The 18746-nt window shown below is 36.5% G+C and overlaps 2 long non-coding RNA genes across 3 annotated transcripts; both read left to right on the top strand.

Moving 5' to 3' along the window:
• The first annotated feature begins 10493 nt into the window (after window positions 1-10493).
• LOC109583902 (uncharacterized) lies at window positions 10494-10936 on the top strand. The gene is made up of 3 exons (XR_002185767.1): window positions 10494-10553; window positions 10601-10750; window positions 10794-10936. It is a non-coding gene; the product is annotated as an uncharacterized LOC109583902 (long non-coding RNA).
• A 5592-nt stretch (window positions 10937-16528) lies between these two features.
• On the top strand, window positions 16529-18422 carry LOC109583900 (uncharacterized). 2 transcript variants are annotated; one of them, XR_002185762.1, is made up of 9 exons: window positions 16529-16623; window positions 16669-16759; window positions 16803-17037; window positions 17111-17243; window positions 17284-17403; window positions 17467-17600; window positions 17654-17837; window positions 17879-17939; window positions 17998-18422. It is a non-coding gene; the product is annotated as an uncharacterized LOC109583900 (long non-coding RNA). The 2 variants fall into 2 exon arrangements; XR_002185761.1 differs by having other exon boundaries at window positions 17284-17600.
• The last annotated feature ends 324 nt before the right edge of the window (window positions 18423-18746 follow it).

Genomic DNA, 18746 nt, shown 5'->3' with positions numbered 1-18746 from the left:
CTACTCATAATGCCACGCCATCTCCCTGCTCTCACTGCCATGCCATCTCCCTGCTCAAACTGCTTTACCATGTCAATGCTCCATTATCTCAATGCCACACCATCTCCCGGCTCTCACTGTCACACCATCTCCCTGCTATAACTGCATTACCATCTCTCTCCTTTTCACGGCCACACCATCTCCATGTTCTTACTGCCACGCTATCTCCATGCTCTCACTGCCACGCCATCTCTCTGCTCTCACTGCTTTACTATGTCAATGCTCGATTATCTCACTGCCTCAGCATCTCCTTGCTCAAACTGCCTCACCATTTCAACGCTCCATTAACTCACTGCCACACCATCTCCCTGCTATAACTGCATTACCATCTCTCTCCTTTTCACGGCCACACCATCTCCATGCTCTCACTGCCACACCATCTCCCAGCTCGTGCTGCCACACCATCCCCTGTTCTAACTTCCTAACCATGTCCTTACTCCATAATTTTTCTGCTGTCCCTGCCACACCATCTCCCTGCTCTCTAACGGCCTCACCATCTCCCTGCTCTCACAGCCACACCATCTCCATGCTCTCATTGCCACACTATCTCCCAGCTCTCACTCCCACAAGTCATCTCCCTGCTCTCAATGCCACACAATCTACCTCCTCTTACTGCCACACCATCTCCCTGTTCACGCTGCCACACCATCTTCCTCTTCTTACTCCCACACAATCTCATTGCTTTCACTGCCACAGCAATTTCTTTTACTCAATGCCTCACCAACTTTCTCTCACAGCCTCTCCATGTCATTGCCCTCACTGCCACTCCATATACAAGCTCCCGCTGCCCCACCATCTCCTTGCTCTCGCAGCCACACCAACTATCTGCTTTCACTGCCTCACCTTCTCTCTGCTGTAACTTCCACACAATCTTTCTAGAAAGTTCTCACTGCCACATTGTCTCGCTACCCTCACTACCACACCAACTCTCTGCTCTCACTGCCACACCAACTTCCTGCAGTCACTGCCACACAATCTCACTGCTCTCTCTATCAATGCCACACCAAATCCCTCCTTTATATGCCTCACCATCCCTCTGCTCTCACTGCCACATTAACTCCCTGCCTATGTGCCTCACCATCTCCATGCTCTCATTGCCCATCTCCCTGCTCTTACTGCCACACCATCTTGCTGCTATCACTACTAAAATCTCCTTGCTGTCATTGCCGCAACATCTCCCTGCTTTTATTACCACACAATGTCACTTCTCTCACTGCTGCACTATCTTCCTGCTCTCACTGCCACACCATCTCCCTGCTATCACAGCCTCACTATCTCCCTACTATCAATGCCACACCATTTGCCTGCTCTCATTGCCACTCCCTGCTCTCACTATCCTCTGCTCTCATGGCCACACCATCTCCCTGTTTTCTGAGCCACACCACCTCCCCTGCTCTCACTCACACACCATTTTCCGTTGCTAATTGCCACACCATCAGTCTGCTCTCACTGCCTCATAATTTGCCTTAAAAGATAAAATAAAGGAAACAAAAACAGTAAGAAGGAACAAATTGTGAGAATTCAGTACTGCATAAAATATTTTAATACCTTAATGAAATGATAACTCAGTCTGATTTAGTGACTTCTGGTATTTTTAATATATATTTAAATTAAGAAATACCTATTATGTCATTTATAAGCAAATTGGAATGATAAAACTTAGTCTAATCAGTCATTTCTGTACACATGGCAAGGCATAAGGACACAAACAAACTAAATACAAAAGTGAAGTTACCAGTAACTTTGGTCACTTTGACTATTCTAGTTTGAAGCTAGATATTGTGACTTAAGCATAGGTTTACATCTAAATGATGCTTATAGGAGCTACAGTTGTGCAGCAGTCCAATGTTATTTCTATGAATCTGTAACTGTCAAATGATACGTGCCATGACTAATAGATATAATTACCTAGCAAATTTGTAACTGAACAGTAACTTAGTCTTGGTAACCTGAGAACTCAGTAACTGGTAAATGGGTAACTTAGTAGCTTGGAAACTGGGTATTGGTCACTTGGTAACTCAGTAATGCAGTTACTTGGTAAGTATAGGTAACTTGGTAACTCAGTAACTCAGTAATTGGGTAACTTGGTGACTCAGTAACTTGGTAACTATAGACAACTTGGTAACTCAGTAACTTGGTAACTCAGTAACTTTGTAAATTTGTAACTTGGAAACTTAGTAACTTGGTAACTAAAGGTAACTTGGTAACTAAAGGTAACTTGGTAACTTAGTACGTTAGTAATTGGGTAACTTGGTAACTTAGCAACTTGGTAATTTTTGGTAACTCAGTAACTCAGCAACTTGGTAACTTGGTAACTATAAGTAACTTGGTAACTATAGGTAACTTAGTAACCATAAGTAACTTGGTAACTCAGTAACTTGGAAACTATAGGTAGCTTGGTAACTTCGTAACTTAGTAACTGGGCAGTTTGGTAACTAAATTACTTGGTAACTATTGGTTAATCAGTGACTGGGTAACTAGGTAACTTAGTATCTTGGTAAGTCAGTAACTGAGTAACTTGGTAACTATAAGTAACTTGGTAACTATAGGTATCTTAGTAACCATAAGTAACTTGGTAACTCAGTAACTTGGAAACTATAGGTAGCTTGGTAACTTTGTAACTTAGTAACTGGGCAGTTTGGTAACTAAATTACTTGGTAACTATTGGTTAATCAGTGACTGGGTAACTAGGTAACTTAGTATCTTGGTAAGTCAGTAACTGAGTAACTTGGTAACTATAAGTAACTTGGTAACTATAGGTAACTTAGTAACTATAAGTAACTTGGGTAACTCAGTAACTTGGAAACTATAGGTAACTTGATAACTTTGTAACTTAGTAACTGGGCAGCTTGGTAACTAAATAACTTGGTAACTATTTGTAACTCAGTGACTGGGTAACTAGGTAACTTAGTAACTTGGTAAGTCAGTAACTGAGTAACTTGGTAACTATAAGTAACTTGGTAACTATAGGTAACTTGGTACATATAAGTTACTTGGTAACTTAGTAACTGGTAACTCAGTAACTTGGTAACTCAGTAACTATACACTGACCATCAACCAAGTTACCTGCTGTGACGGTCGGGTGCATATTCATATCTTTCCTGTGAATGACGCTTCCAATGTATAATAATATTCATTTGCATATCATAAATAGAAAATTTTACAGGCCGCCATTGTGGAGGTATTGCTGCACTGTTTCCAATGGAGCTCAATACACTTTCTGTCGTTTTGTAAGAAGAGCAAGCAGTTATAGTCTCAAAAGTTAAAAAAATTGCAAACTTAATCTTTCTTTTCAGTAGTCTGCAACTGTTCAGAGCTACTGGAGTGGCATGGAGAAGTAGAATTGACAGTTTTTAGCCTGTCAGTCCATTGTAACTAATGATAGTATACCTCCACAATGGCGGCCTGAAAAAATTTCCATTTACGGTATCCCAATGAATATCATTATAAATCGGCAAAATCATTCACAGGAAAGATATGATTAAGATATGCAAGATATGCTTGCATGACCTCTAACTAAGCAAAATATATTTTGTTTCAATATTGTTAATTACATTATATCATTTAATCATTATTTTAGTATCACTTTTAGTTTCATTTGAAAATATCTATGACATGTAGATCTAGTTATTGTTTTAGGTTGTAAAATTAAGTTTTAGTTTACTAACAGTAATATCGCTTACTGCTGGTACTTTAAGTTTTATTCATGGTGAACCAAAAGCATGCAACACTAATTTCATGCAGCCATTGGTGTAAGTGGTATTTCTTGGATCTATGGGCTTACCTACCAAAAGTTTTGTTAAGCTAAGCCCCTCCTTATGTAATTAACATGTGGGCGAGCCTATTATGTTGGTTGCTGAATGGGGAGAATTGACAGAAAAAAAATCTGGATAAATTTAATCAGAAGTTCACATTCCAGGGTCATGCAAGGTAGGGACGAATGTATTGAGTGAAGAACTTTGTATAATGTTGTACTGGCAAGTCTGATTAATCAAAAATCCCTGTTTGTTTCTATCTCTCCTTTTTCTATGTGTACATGATTCTTACCCAAAGGGCCTACAGGGGCAGACGTTGCTGCCGCCGGCAGCCCTGATTCATCAGAACTCTGTAATGGTGTAACTATCACAAATTAAAATTATTGTTTTAGTTTTTTGTGATATTAATTTAAAAAGCTATATTATCTTATTATCTTCACTAAGTAGCACAAGAAGGGCAAAACCACTCTCCCTTCAGCTTCCTCTTTATTTCCACGCATGGGTAGTGGAACCATTTGTATTGGCAGTTTGGCCCATGCAATACTTCTCTTAGTTAAAAAGATAATATTCCATTGTTATAATAGATGGACTACTCTGCCTTTTTTCAGATTGATTACTATTATCTGTAATAAATGCATTGTTTGAGTGAAGCACCCTTTTTAGAAATATTACAGATAACTTCTTGTACTTCTTAAGTCTCGTTTAAACTCGACCAGTCACTGCTCTTCCTCGGACTGCTGCTGCACCCCACCCAAATCCTCTTCCTCGACCTCATCTTTTCATCATAAATATTGCTGGAGAAACTGGGAGGGGACAGATAATTGCCTCCGACAATTGAGATACTAAAACTAAAGAATCTAAAAAAATAATTTAAATTACTTTATATTAGATCTTACTAGTTTCAATATCTTTAACTGTTGAACCTGTCAGAAAAAAATTTGAAAGTGCTATACCATAAGAACAATATCATGATATTATACACCATGTATATGTATACTTAAATCCCAGATTTTACAAATAAATATTGTTATACCAAATTCAGTGACCTACATGCACACTTGGCTGGCTTTCTGTGTCACTTTCACAGTCATTACTGCTTTTTCCTGTAAAGTATAGCACACGGTTACAAGTGAATTATGACATGTACATGTATAATGCATGTCTTGCATTAAGTAAAATACTTCGCCCATTGTCTGCATTGCTAGATCTTCTCTATCTTTGACTTGTGATTTTCATAATTATATTAATTGTTCATAAATAAAATGCTACAATACGATGAATGATTGCCAATCTCACTTCATTTTACTATGTGAGCTATTACTTTCTAATTTATTCATGATTACCTACATATATTTGAGCAATGAAAAAAGGTGAAGTGTCAAGCATCATAGGACATTTGTACTTTATTCACTGTCTATTGATTGTCTTCCTGCTCTCCTTCTGAGTCATTGTCACTTGTTAAGTCATCGCTACACGCATTCCCTTTGGTAAATACAATGAATTAAAAATTTTGTTTTAACTGGGAACACTTATTAGGGTCATCTTCGCTGTCATCTTTTGATTCTTCACTTTGAAAATCTTCACTTTCAGACATAAATAACGGCCTTCGACGTTCAGTGTCATCCTGACTCTCAATGTTTCATCGTCACTTTCTGTGTTCTCTAAGTCATCATTATCACTTTCCATGTCCTTCATGTCATCACAATCAACCTTCCTTTACTACAAAGTGAACATATCTTTGTACAAGACATGTAACAACTTACTAAGCTCCTCCCAGTTGTGTGGTTGTTCCACTTCATTGTCACTTTCATAGTCCTCATTATTTACCACAAGTATAAGGAGTCGTATCATTCGAGGTTGCTTTCTAAAATTATATTTTTTTATGTTTTTTCTATATTTTGTTTCCTCTTTCCCTAATTTTATAGTATAATTTAAAATTCCAGAAGTAGTCAGACTGATTAGACTGAGTTATTGACATTTGAAATCTGTTTTAAAATATGTTACATATACTTCTACCATGCCTAATTGCAATTTACCAATCAGATTGCTTGATTTTAGGTTCATTAATAACTTATTTACAACTGGGAGGTATAGTATTTTCCTGGGCCATAGGAGGTTGACAAGTAATTTCTTGAACAGTTGTAGGTTACTAAGTGGCCCGGGAAGTTAATAAGATTGACAGGGAAATTACTTAATAACCTCCAGTTTAAAATGGGCATCCTGTTGCTAAGTGTTTCTAAGTAAACTAGTTTTTTATTTTAGTACATTGTAGAAGTTATTTATACAACTCTGTTGGTATCTATGGCTTTATCATACCTAGGGCCTGCGGCCCTCTGTATCATGAATGCCATACCTACTCATTTTGTTGTATAGCCTATACTACTTTGGAATGACTAGAGACTTTTTTCATATTAAGTTTGGTTTTTAATTTATGTTTCATGTACAAAAGATTTCTTAGTTTTTGTTTCATATTTTCTTAGTGTCATAGTGTAGTTTTTACTACGAGTGTCTCATTTCGATCAGTTTTTATTATTTAAGTTTGGGTGATGTGTTATGATGAACTACTCCTTTCTTTCTTTTCTTAGTTTCATAGTAGAGTTTAAAATACCAGAAGTGACCAGACTGAGTTATTGAGTTTCAAAATTAGTTTTTAAGTATTTATACATGTACTACTCACTTCTCACAATTTGTTCTGTCATTTCTCACTTTTAAAATTAAGTTTATAGTAGAAGTGACTGATTAGATTAAGTGTTGTCATTTCACTTGGGTTTTATTATGCTTCTTATTCTTTAGAATTTGTTTCTTAATTTCTCAAATTTTATAGCATAATTTAAATTACAAAAGGGTTTGATCAGTTGAGTTACTTTCCACTTGAAATGATGATTCATGATTTGTTTCTTTTCTGTTTTATAGTATTGTTAATACCAAAAGTGACTGATGAGACTTAGTTTCAATGATTTAAAATTTGTTTTAAAATGATGTTTTATATACAACTTATTTCTAGTATTTTGTTATCTCAGCTTCATACTATAGTCTAAAATACCAGAAGTGACTGATCGCATTGAGTTCTTATCATTTTGAAATGTTTCATGTTTTACTGACTTGTTAATCTTTGTTTCTGTTCTCAGTTTGATGGTCTAGTTTTACTAGGAGTGTCTGGTTTAAATTAGTTTTTACGATTTAAGTTTGGTTTAAAAATGATGCCTAAGGAGTAAGAGAATCTTTGCTCTCATTCCCTTCCTTCCCAGTAGGAATAATGGCATCTTCCCTTTTAAAGCAAACTTAATGCTAATAATTACGATGTCGACCACCACATTGACTGCACCTCTTATTGGGCCTACAAACGCGACATAATTGCCCTCTTTTCAAGCAAATGTAAGATCGGCCTTCTTGAAGAATGCGCCTTCTTGCTTCTTGACTGCTAACCTTCCTACATGCTGTTTCTGACAAATGTGGCTGGCTACAATAACCACAAAATAAAGCTGCAGTAGAGTGCTCCTTTTGTCTTTCTAGACTTACGATGACTATGACTAGTATCAGACTTCTGGAGCAGCCCGTTCTCTGGCCTTAAGCTCATCACCTAATACATTCCTTAAATTGTCAAGATTGCAGGTATCCCCTGATATGCGCCTGCTAATATTCAAACAGAGCTCTGAGGCATAGATATTAGAGTTACAGGGATAGGAAACTTCCGATTGCGGTTTTATTATTCCCATTAAGTTTATATTGTGGCCTAGCAATGGAATAATTCTGATGCTCCCTTCCTTTTTTATGCAGCCCAAAAATTAGGCAAATAGCTGTCTGGGCTGATATTTTCTACGGTTTCTACCAGACAAAAGCCTTTTTTGAAGATTTTATGTTGCGTTATTGTTGCTCTAGAATAGTGCTTCAACTTAAACTGTGATAAACTAGTGTGTCAACTTCATAAATCATCACATCTTCATGAAATAACACCGAAGTTTTAATTTTTCACTTCTACATCTGTATATCAAACACATTTCTAAATACTTCATTAGCAATATAGACCAATTCTACAAGCATTCCTCCAGGTTTTCCAACTCGAAGCAGTCCTGTGTGTCACTTGTGTGGTGTTTTACACAGAAATAAAGCAACTTTGCTGTGTTTTGCTTCCACACGCATATCTTAAGAACTGGACGTTTTAGTGCCTAGAGAGCCCCATCTACAGAAAGTCTATAACCTATCCCGGATCATCCACCCATTAGCAGTTGTTTTATGAGACTTAAGTGCCTCAAAAAAATTTTTGTTCGAGACAAGAAATAAAGTGATGCATCATCAACATTCTAATTTTGAGGAGCCAAATAATGGAACAAACAACAGATACCTAGAGTGAAGGAAGAATATATACATAGCCCCATTACAAGCTCCTTTTTAAGTTGATACAGTGGACCTGAACAAGTAAACAGGCTTAAAGAGCATTAAAAGCAGCCATTGCTTGCATTGCCTCAATTTTGTCTAAAATAATAATGAAATTTACTCATAATTTAAATTATAGTTTAATACGGTAAAATTGTGTAGCCTAGCAACCCGCAGCTACCTTGCAAGTGCAGCAATTATTGCAGCTGCAATGGAAATAAAGAAATAGGCTGTTGAGACTGGTTGAGAGGATCTTTTTGTGGTTTTAGTTCTGCAAAGCACATGACAGTAAGTAAACCCCCATTTCTTGCATTTAGTAGCAATAAAATAAAAAAATCAATACCTTCTAAATTTAACTAATTCATGCATACCTGACTAAAGGCTGCATTATCATAAATTATCTAGTACCATTACTTACAAAATCATTGATAGCAATATATTAAATACATTAATTCTCAGACTGTGAGGCTTTCAATACTTAATTCATTTAGGGTTTTTGACTGACTACTGAAAGTCAGTGATTACTGAGTTATGCACAAACTGCAGTAAAGGTGTAACATCTTTTTTTTGTATAGCGTGCACAATACATGTACTTAGTACAATGAATACATTAATAAATTTAGGACACCTACAGTAGTGATTAAGTTGAATGATCCAAATGCTATACTTGCTATACTGTACATAATACACTGACAACATTAGTGACAACATGACTACAATAACTTTTTAATTATTTTGTCATTAATAGATGGAGAGATTCTCTAGTCGTAAGAAATGCACATACAATAAGCTGTACAAAAAGAAAGAGACACTTCATCTTATAGTTACTATTCCTCTCATTAAAGTATCAACAACCAGTTTCACTCTTCTTCGTAATTATTTTAAGTGTTCACCTCTTCCTTCTGGATGGACAGAAGTAGTTAGTTAAGAGGAAGAGATTGCATTTTGCCATATTAAACAGCTAGACAAGCCAACTATTTCACATAGCTTATCTATATATCCAGACCTTTCATACAACGTTTCTATGTATGACCACAGTAATGTTAATCTACCTCACTCATTCTCAATACATAATCATCAAGACATTATTAAGCTAATGCACTACATTGAAACACTGAGAATGTGTCCTGGCAATGGCTAAACAAAGTACTTAATGTTGCAAAACAAAGAGGTGGTAAACTATGTAATGTACCAGGTTAGATTATGCATGTAATGTGCTACTAATAATAATTATCATTATAAGTGAAGTTGTTGCTTTTTTTGACAGATACCCTATTGAAACTGTACAAAACCAACAATGTACAATCATTCAGCACCAGTCTAAAAGATGCTCATCCTGCACAAAATACCATAAAACACTACAAGACATGGCCAAAAGAGTTACTCTGCTTGAAACTCCAAAGCATTTACAAACTAACAACAGATTCAAAACAAAAGCTCACTTAATTCAAGAAGTGTCTATTCTTCGAACGGCACTTTTTGAAAAGGAAAAGAAAATAGCACACCTAGAAAAAAAAAATAACAGCAGACAATAGAGGAACGATTCTATCTGAACATGAGCATTATGACATGTTAAGCATAATGAAAGAGCATCATGGTAGTATTATTAATACTTATCCTGAAGATTCCTCTCAGAGAATCTTTTGGGATGAGCCAGTATCAGGCAGCACAACCAAAATCACACAATGGTTTTTGTTGGAACCATGCAATGCTAAAGTGGTTTTTTGTGTCACAAGTCTTCAAAAGCATACGATCTAATAAGAAAAACCAAATGCATTTATCTCTTATCTAACGAACACAGAGAGCATACCAATGCAATCGATTCGTCATCAGGCTTTTCTAGTGAATTAGATAAACAGCTCCTTAGCGATGCAAAAGTAACTTCTTTGAAGGAATTTGAAAAGCACGTTGCGCTAATTGCTGACGAAATGTACATCAAAGGATTGGTGTATGACAAAAGCACCAGGAATCTAATTGACTACAGTGATATCGCAGATATAAATAACCATCTCCTTTTACTAGAAAAGGAGTACCAAAGTGAAGACACCACAAAAAACACTTGCAAAAACAGTCATAGTTATAATGGTACAAGGGCTCTTTCATGCTTCATTCCCAACTTCCAGCCTTACTGGAGAGCAAATGGTGCCAATTTTCCTTGAGGCAATGAGAATTGAAAAAGTTGGTTTGAGAGCCACTACCATCATGCTAGATGGTAACTCTGTAAATAGAAAGTTTATTAAGATAATAGGTGTAGGTAATACGGTGTGTCACAAATTCAGTAATCCTTTGACTTTTAATGAAAGAGAAGTGTACATGTTCTCTGATCCCCCACACCTTATTAAGACGGCTTGAAATTGACTATCAAACCCAAGTAGGAATACAGAGGTAAGCATACATGTATATTCAACATTACTAACTCAACAATTCTACAGTTCAGAGGCCACTCAATCAGTTGGAAATACATTCGGCAATTATATGAAATAGCTACTAAAGCTGCACCTGTTACTACAATGCCAAGACTAAAATATGAGCACATACACATAACACCATTTTCAAAAATGAGGGTAGACCTTGCAGCTGAAGTAAATCATATTTTTTGCACATTAAATTTATTAATTTATGTAGGTTCTCAGTCAAAGTGTTGCAGTAGCATTAAAAGTCCACCTTACAAATGAAGCAGAGACAGCTGTTTTTGTTGACATGTTTGACAAGTTTTTGATTTGTTAAATGTAAAAAATTACACCAAGTGCATTACTAAAAGAAAGGAGTTCCAGGGACAAGCTAATGACTTCAGAATAGAGGTTTGTTATAATAACATAAAATAATACTTTCATTTATAATATAAAGTGGCTTAAAGGAACATTCCTCAAGTGACTAGATGACTAGGAAAATGAGGTAAATGCAAGAAAAGATTTGAAGTGCATTGAAAGACATAAGTTGATACTAAGTAATGAAACATTGCTAGGTATTCATATAAGAGGTAATATATTACTTAATTATGCATGCATTGTAGCTTATTCCTTTGTTGACTTATTGGAATTCATCTTTAAAATTCCTGGCGTAACATCCTTCTTAGTGAGTGAATATCACAGGACCCGCTAGAGAATTATTTTAGGAGGCAACATCGGAGAGGAGGGGTTAATGAGAATCAAACAACTCACGAGTTCTTCAAAAATAATAATGCATTGAGAGTTGTTAACTCAATAAAAATAGATACTCACAGAGGAAACGTTGATCGACACAGGAGTGAAAATAATGCTGTTTTTATATCATCTCAGCCACTGCCTAAAAAAAAACAAAGCAAAACTTTCAGTAAGATCAATTAACAATTATAATCATGACTTATTATTATTCAAGGTTCTGATTCAGAAAACATAGATCCCAGTGCATTTACATGTATCACTATGCAAGATGAGATTAATTTATTATGTTGGTGCACATGACACAATGTTATTAACTCCTAAATATTATGTATAATAATTTTAGGCATTGTTTGTCATGTTATTGAAGATGCTGGATTTGATATTTTATCTGATGAGGCAGAAGCTGCAAAGGAATCAGTGGTGAAACTCAGAGTGGATGACCAGCAATAAGACAATCTTCATATCATATGATAATTACTTCAAGTACTTCTTCCTTTGGATATCAGTTCCACAGATGAGCAGTATGATCCGTGAGCAAGTCTGAATTCAATTTGTGCAATTCACTTCATCAGGAGTTATAATGCCTTTTGGAAGTTATATGCTGCAGCTAATGTTAAGCAGTTGTCAGTTTTGTCCTTAACATATAATTATTTCATAGCTTCATGGGAAAAAATATACTACAAAACAAAGGACAGATCAACTGTGACATCACACTTGACATTTGATGAGAAAAATGCACTTTGGTACATAGGAAGAATGAAGATGAGGATACAGATGACCTAGTAGTATTAGATTGCTTCGTTGATGCAGATCATGATGTATTAGAAGGCTCAGCTGACAGTGACGATAATGACGATGTAGCAGACAAACATATATGGGTCAACTCAATCAACAGTGGACTCATCAATTGCACTAGCAATTTCTACTCCTTTTTGAGAGCAGTTGAACTAGAACTAAAGTGCTCACTTACACCAGACACACAACATCTAGGTCAACCAGAGCAGGCAGCTCTAGTCATTTCTTGTAAACCACCAGTAGTAGATGCTTGGAGAGTTTTGATGGAAAATGAAGATCCAAGTGATGATCAAGAAGTAGTACAGACAACAATTACGATACAGAATCTGGAAAGTGGGCGCCAGAAACTATTGAAGGAGATTGTTCCATAGTACACAAAGATCAGGTTTCATGCATTTGCCAAAAGAATGACTGAAATTTCCAAAAAAGAATGCCAAAAACTTAAAAAATCCAAAGGCCTCAGGACAAGACTAAGCTCAAAACTAGGCTCACAGTTCTCCATGCATAAAGACACTACCATTCATTATTAATTAATTAATTTATTTTTTTAAAAAACTAATTGTATTATGTACGGTATGGGGAAGGTAGCTTGATTTCCCGCGAACATAAGTTTCCTATCCCTGTAACTCTAATATCTATGTCTGAGGGCAGTTTTCTCATCAATACCGAAGGAAGCTATTACATGTCTCAGATGAAACACCCAAAGCTTTAATGGGTCGCAAATGAGTTTTACCTTTGTTTTATAAGCCTCTGAAGGCCATGGTAGTACCTTGCGAAGACAGATTCCAATGCTCCATGTGCTTGGACATGATACGCTCCTTGTTGCCAAATCGAGACTAGTAAAGCAATTGCTTCAGAATAATTGGCAGCAGTTAAGGCAAGATTGGCTATAGTATCCTTTGCTTCCTTAGTTCTACTGTACCTGCGTCTAAGGAGGAACCTGCCAGTAGTACGAGCTATAGTACTCAATAGGGATGTGCGATCAGTGATAATGTCAAAATTAACGATTGTTACTATTATGGCTGTTGTGCAATCACAATTGTTCAATTAATTGGTCAATATCAAAAAAAATTTTTAAATGAAAGTAAAATGATCATTGCCAGTTATCGGCTAGAAAACAACATAGCCACATTGTCTGGATGTAAACGAGCTCTTTCAGCACATATCTCCAGCTGTAGAGAATAGCATTTCTGATGGCGTACTTGCTGCTGGTGTACATAATCTCAAGCTCTATTTGGCTTTGACTTGATGTAGGTTTTTCTATTAAATGTTCAGAGTACATGTTGCATAATAGCTTTCCCAATCCAGTTCTAGGTTTCTTTGTTTGTGGCTCTTCCCCTTCCTCATCTGCTTTATCTGCTTGTAATCAACATACAGCAACAACTTATCCATTACATGCTCAGGCAGATTTCTGACCTCTTTATTTAAAAATGACATCGATTTGAATCGTGGGTCAACAGAACATACTAACATCAAGCAACTGAGACACTCTAAATGATTGGTATTGAGACTTGAGATGTAAAGTCATTTCTTTCTTCATAAATTGAAGAGCAGATGATTCAGATTTAGTATCAGACTTCAGAACATTGTATAAATGGTGGAGAAGAGGTCTAATAGCTGATAGTGACATACCTCTGAGCCGACATCTGTTCTGTGACAAAATAAATGGCTTCAAAATAACTACTAACTCTTCCAGAATGTCAGTTCATTATCCTTTGGTAACAAATCCATCTTTTTTTGTTCTAATAAAGCAGCACTGATAGAACCTTGCTGCTCAATGATCGACTAATCATATCAAATGTAGAGTTTCATCTTGTATGAATGTCCTGAATTAGTTTGTGCTTCTTCATGTTAAGATCTTGCTTCTTTGTAACAATAGAGTTGCATGAGGTGACTTACAGACATATGTTACAAGTCTGGAATGAGATATTGCTGTTTGGACTTTACGCTGCTTGAGTCAAGCTTTCACACAAAGGTTTATCGTGTGTCCAAAACATCCCAACCTATTCCATTTTAGTAAGTCAACAACAGCTTTTTGAATTTTGGCTGTGTTATCAATTGTAGTACAGCTGAACTTAGACTCATCAAAGTTCCACTTAGCAAGTATATCCTTGAAAGCTGCTGCCAGGTTTTCAGATGTGTGCGACTCAGATAACTCATGATTTTCAAGAGATACACTCTACAGCTGCCAATCATTCATTATTGTATGAAGTGTAACTCCTATATGTGACTGATTAGCACGACTAGACCAGCAGTTAGTGGTAAGTGCAAACGAGTCACAAGTGTGAGTAATAGCCACTACCTCAGTTTTTGCTTTTTCATAAAGTTGAGGTAATTCATGATCCATAAACGTTTTCCTGTGTGGAACCGGGTAGCGTGGTTCAAAGCATGCAGCTATATGCAAAAACCTTTGTCCTTGTACAACTAAAATAGGCAGCATATATTTAGCAATTAAGTAAGCAATAGATTCAGTTATAGATTTAGCTCATTTTGAAGAATAAGGAAGCTTAGTAATCATGTTGAAGGCTTTCTTGATAGTCAGTTGTGCAGCTGTACTGGGCCTACTAGCAACTATCTTGATCCGTGATTTCTACTAGTTCTACGGAGGGAGGGTACAGACCTTGTCTTGACTGCTAATGACTCTTAAAAAACGGGTAAGTATTGAGATTTTAGATGAAAATCCAGATTTGTTGTATTTCCACAACAATTAAGAACAGATTGACAACCAGTGACAGCACAAACAACCTATTTAGGCATTGTAAGTGAATGATTTGCTGGCCAGGTGGCAACAACTTATGTGACTATGATCTTTTATAATACCTTCTTCATGCATAAAGCCAAAGTACTTCCAGACAGAACTAGTAGCATGCTTTAGATTGGCCTCTTCAAGGTAATTGACAGGAGCAGACTCGGTTGTTGCCATCATTCACTGTTTAGACATAAGATCATATGCTCAAAGGAGTGGTCTAGATCTATAGATGTGGTCAATTGTAATTAATTGATTATGGCATGGTGCAATCAATCAGTTGTAAGTCTTTTCCCAATTAATTGAACAATTGATTTAATCGCGCATGCCTAGTACTAAAGCCCGGTTGCTGAGGCTGAACTTGCCTAAATTTGGTGAAGATAAGTACTTAAAGGTCAGTATTTTTCTTTTCTTAGTTTCATAGTATGGTATTAAATACTAGAAGTGACTGATCACTTCTTTTCATTTGAGGATGGATTCTGAAAAATTGTTTAAGTTCTCTATATTTTGTTTCTTCATTTAATGTAATAATATAGATTAATCAAGAAGGTGTGGTATAAAAGGCAGTGCCCTGGGCATTGTGGTTTCCGTTTTTACACGTGTAAAAAAATGTCTGATCCAGATGGTGTTGGTCCTATGAAGAAACTTGCTAGAAGAGAGGATTTTTGGTTCCAAATGAAGTTGAACTTTTGTCAAAATGAAGACAAGGATCATTTTATAGCTAGGCTTGATTGAGTTAAGGGGTGTTTAGCTACTAAGAGGAGACAGCCTGTTGACAACATGGAATTTCTGTCTCAATTGCTCAATCTAGCTGACAAGGAGGACTCTGATGTTCAGTCACATGACACAAGTATTTCTTCTCCTATGCTCAATACCTCAGGTAGTTATAATTATTGTGTTTAAATAAGTGATGATATTCAATAAGGTAATTACACTGGTGATAGGGATGAAGAACAGCCATTGTTTGTGTGTCAGGGATCTGCTTTTAAGGACTTGGTTTTGAGACTGACACGTTGGTGTATGTGATGCATGATCGACCAAAAGATATTCAGTTACAGACAGGTATCTTAGAGTAGTATTATTTCATAATTTTTTTATTATTATTTTTATAGTTTGGTCACGTGATTTGTGCTGAAATTCAATGTCAGTCATGCAATCGAAAGGAATGATGGGCCAGCTCAAGTCTCTTAGGCAGTAGATACCTAATTAATCAGAAGTATAGAGTGTAATGCAAAGTAATGGCATTAACATTACTTTAGGCTCACACATGCATTTACTTGTGCTGGAATGTTCCCATCACAATGCTACCATTTCTGTAGATTGGCATCGCTTGGTATAGTTGGAGTGATTCAGGTAATTTAGTTTTGTACTTCACTGTACTTTGTAAGTGTGTTTACTATAGTGTAAGTCAAAGGGGTATGTCGCTGCTATTGAAAGTTGCGCTGAAGCATCAATGATGAAGGTAATTGATGAAATCAAGTCAACCTCTGAATATGAGACTGATGGGAGGTACAGTAGTATATTCATAACAGTAAATTGTTAAATTCATTGTTGTGGGTCATCACTGATGCTAGGCATAACTGAAGTGCTAATGCCGTGTCTTTCTGGAAGGTCCTTGTATTTGTAGTGTATTTTACTTCACTTTGTACATTCATTTTTCAGTATCCACAGATTGTAGGCTGTGTGACACTTTCCAGAAAGGAACACACTTGAACACAGACAAGGGAGCTTGCCCGTACTAAGGAAGTATTGCTATTAGTAATATCAAAAGGTACTGAAAGAAGTGAATGAATTGTTTAATCAAATCTGAAAATAGGATTGAATGTTACAGAGGTAGCTCATGACAATTCACCGCCTGTAACATCATATATTGTTGAAGAGTTAAAGCTAAAAAAACTCATGGCATGGTAAGTAGCTTTTTGTCCTTTTTTATTTCTATATGCTTGTTAGGACTAAGAATGTAGCGAAAGCAATGACGTCTGTAGAAACAAGAGCAAAGAAAAGGGCAGGTATAACTTGGTATCCAGAACTGTCAGGTAAGAGTAAGGGACAATGGAAAATGATATGATTACATGTATCATAAGAAAGAGTACAAAGACACATCTGTACTACAGTATGAATAACTGTAGTAAGTCTCCAGAGAATCTGCAACACTCAGTACCAAATATTGTTGATCATTATCAAGGTAGATATTTTTAGTACTAGTATGTTCATATATGAATGTATGTGATATGGTAATCACTCCAACTGTTAATCAGTCCTCCAGCTGTAGACATCCTGGGTATGCACCATCAAAGAAGCTAATAATTGACCACAATGCAGTCGAAGCATACACTATGAAGTTAAAGCAAACCTTGATATATGTAAATGCTGAATCATACTTACTGTTTGGTAAGTGCCTTTAGACTACATTACTTATAATGTTTTACAGTGGCTGGATACATTTTGGGTGGAGTCTTTCAAGCATCATCTACTCACTTATCTCCCTAAAAGGATTCATTTTGGTACTACAACCTTCAGAATGACAATCAATATAGCAGTTATGGACTGGGTAAGACTGGTATATACTAATACTGTTCTAAAAGTGACATTCGTGTAACAAAAATGTCAAAAGACCACATACAATTGAGCGACATATCTTTGACATTGGAAGACCAGATGGGCATACACTATTCAAGACGTTAGTTGAGAAGACTTTGCTCATAATGTGTGGAAGGTATATTTGCAGAAAAATCAAGTAGACATAAGGTAATTTAAGTAAATTTTACTCATCATTTAGTGTAATAATGAATCAACTGTAGGCCTAATGAAACAGTTGATGAAGTGTCAATTTGTAAGGTTCTTGATGATGATGATGAAGACATTTTTCTGAATGGCGATGGGTAGATGAGTTAGATGATGAACAGGAAGGCCATTGAAGTATACTTGCAACTGTTATTGATGTCATTGTTTCTTGCTACATTTTGTAAATTTTGAAGTGTTGAGGTAAGATTTTTGATTGTATGTATGTCCCTTATGATACGTAGGTGATTGTTGTGAGCCCACAAGTTATACAGGCTTGGACGTATTTAAGAAAAGGAATTACATGTATAATGGAAAAAGCTAAATTTACAATCATACTAACAATTAATTTTTTCATTATTAGGATGGCTGGAAGTCTGGGTACAGGATGCCTGGTGGATTAGGGTAGCACCTTCTCAGTTCCTATTACACATAATCAGTTATTAGTCAGACTTATATTATTATATGACTCACAGTAACAATGCAAACGGGCATTACCTCCCTCTTGTCATCATCACTGGAGGTGAAGGCTTGCTTCAGTGCCACATACTGAGGCTCCTTCCATATTTTGAGCCTCACAAGGAGTGACCAAACTTCTGGTATAGGGAGTACCTTTTAGTGGCATTGGAGAGACAGGGGCCAGCACTGCCCCTGAGCCATGATGGTGGTTTTTCAATGAAACGTAGCATTACAAACTTGGCAGTGCGGAAACGTGGCAGTGTGGACATGCATTGTCCCCGCCAAGTACTGGAGGCTCGTCACCATCCCCTTATCCATTCAGCCCTATTATTATAATTTTTATTTATTTTAGCAATTATTTTAAATTACAGTTTTCTTAATTCTTTCAGTGAACCGTTAAACATTTCTACTGCTTGGTCTGCCAGTCATAGGACGTGGATGAGGGAAAAGACCCAGGGGTTTTGTACTGGACCCACTAACTGAAGGTGATGGGTGACAGCTGCTGGTAGTGGTTCGTTGTGTGGTGGTGCTGGAGAGGACATCTTCACCACCAGCCTGTATAACCACCTGAAAGCTTCATTGACTGCCTGTGTTAGGCTGTCAGACACATCTTCAGAATATATGATTTGAATCTTGAGTGACAACATTTCGAAT

Source organism: Amphimedon queenslandica, unplaced genomic scaffold (assembly GCF_000090795.2).
Source record: "Amphimedon queenslandica unplaced genomic scaffold, v1.1 AMPQUscaffold_13270, whole genome shotgun sequence".
NCBI lineage: Eukaryota > Metazoa > Porifera > Demospongiae > Haplosclerida > Niphatidae > Amphimedon > Amphimedon queenslandica.
This window is presented reverse-complemented; position numbering and strand designations above follow the sequence as displayed.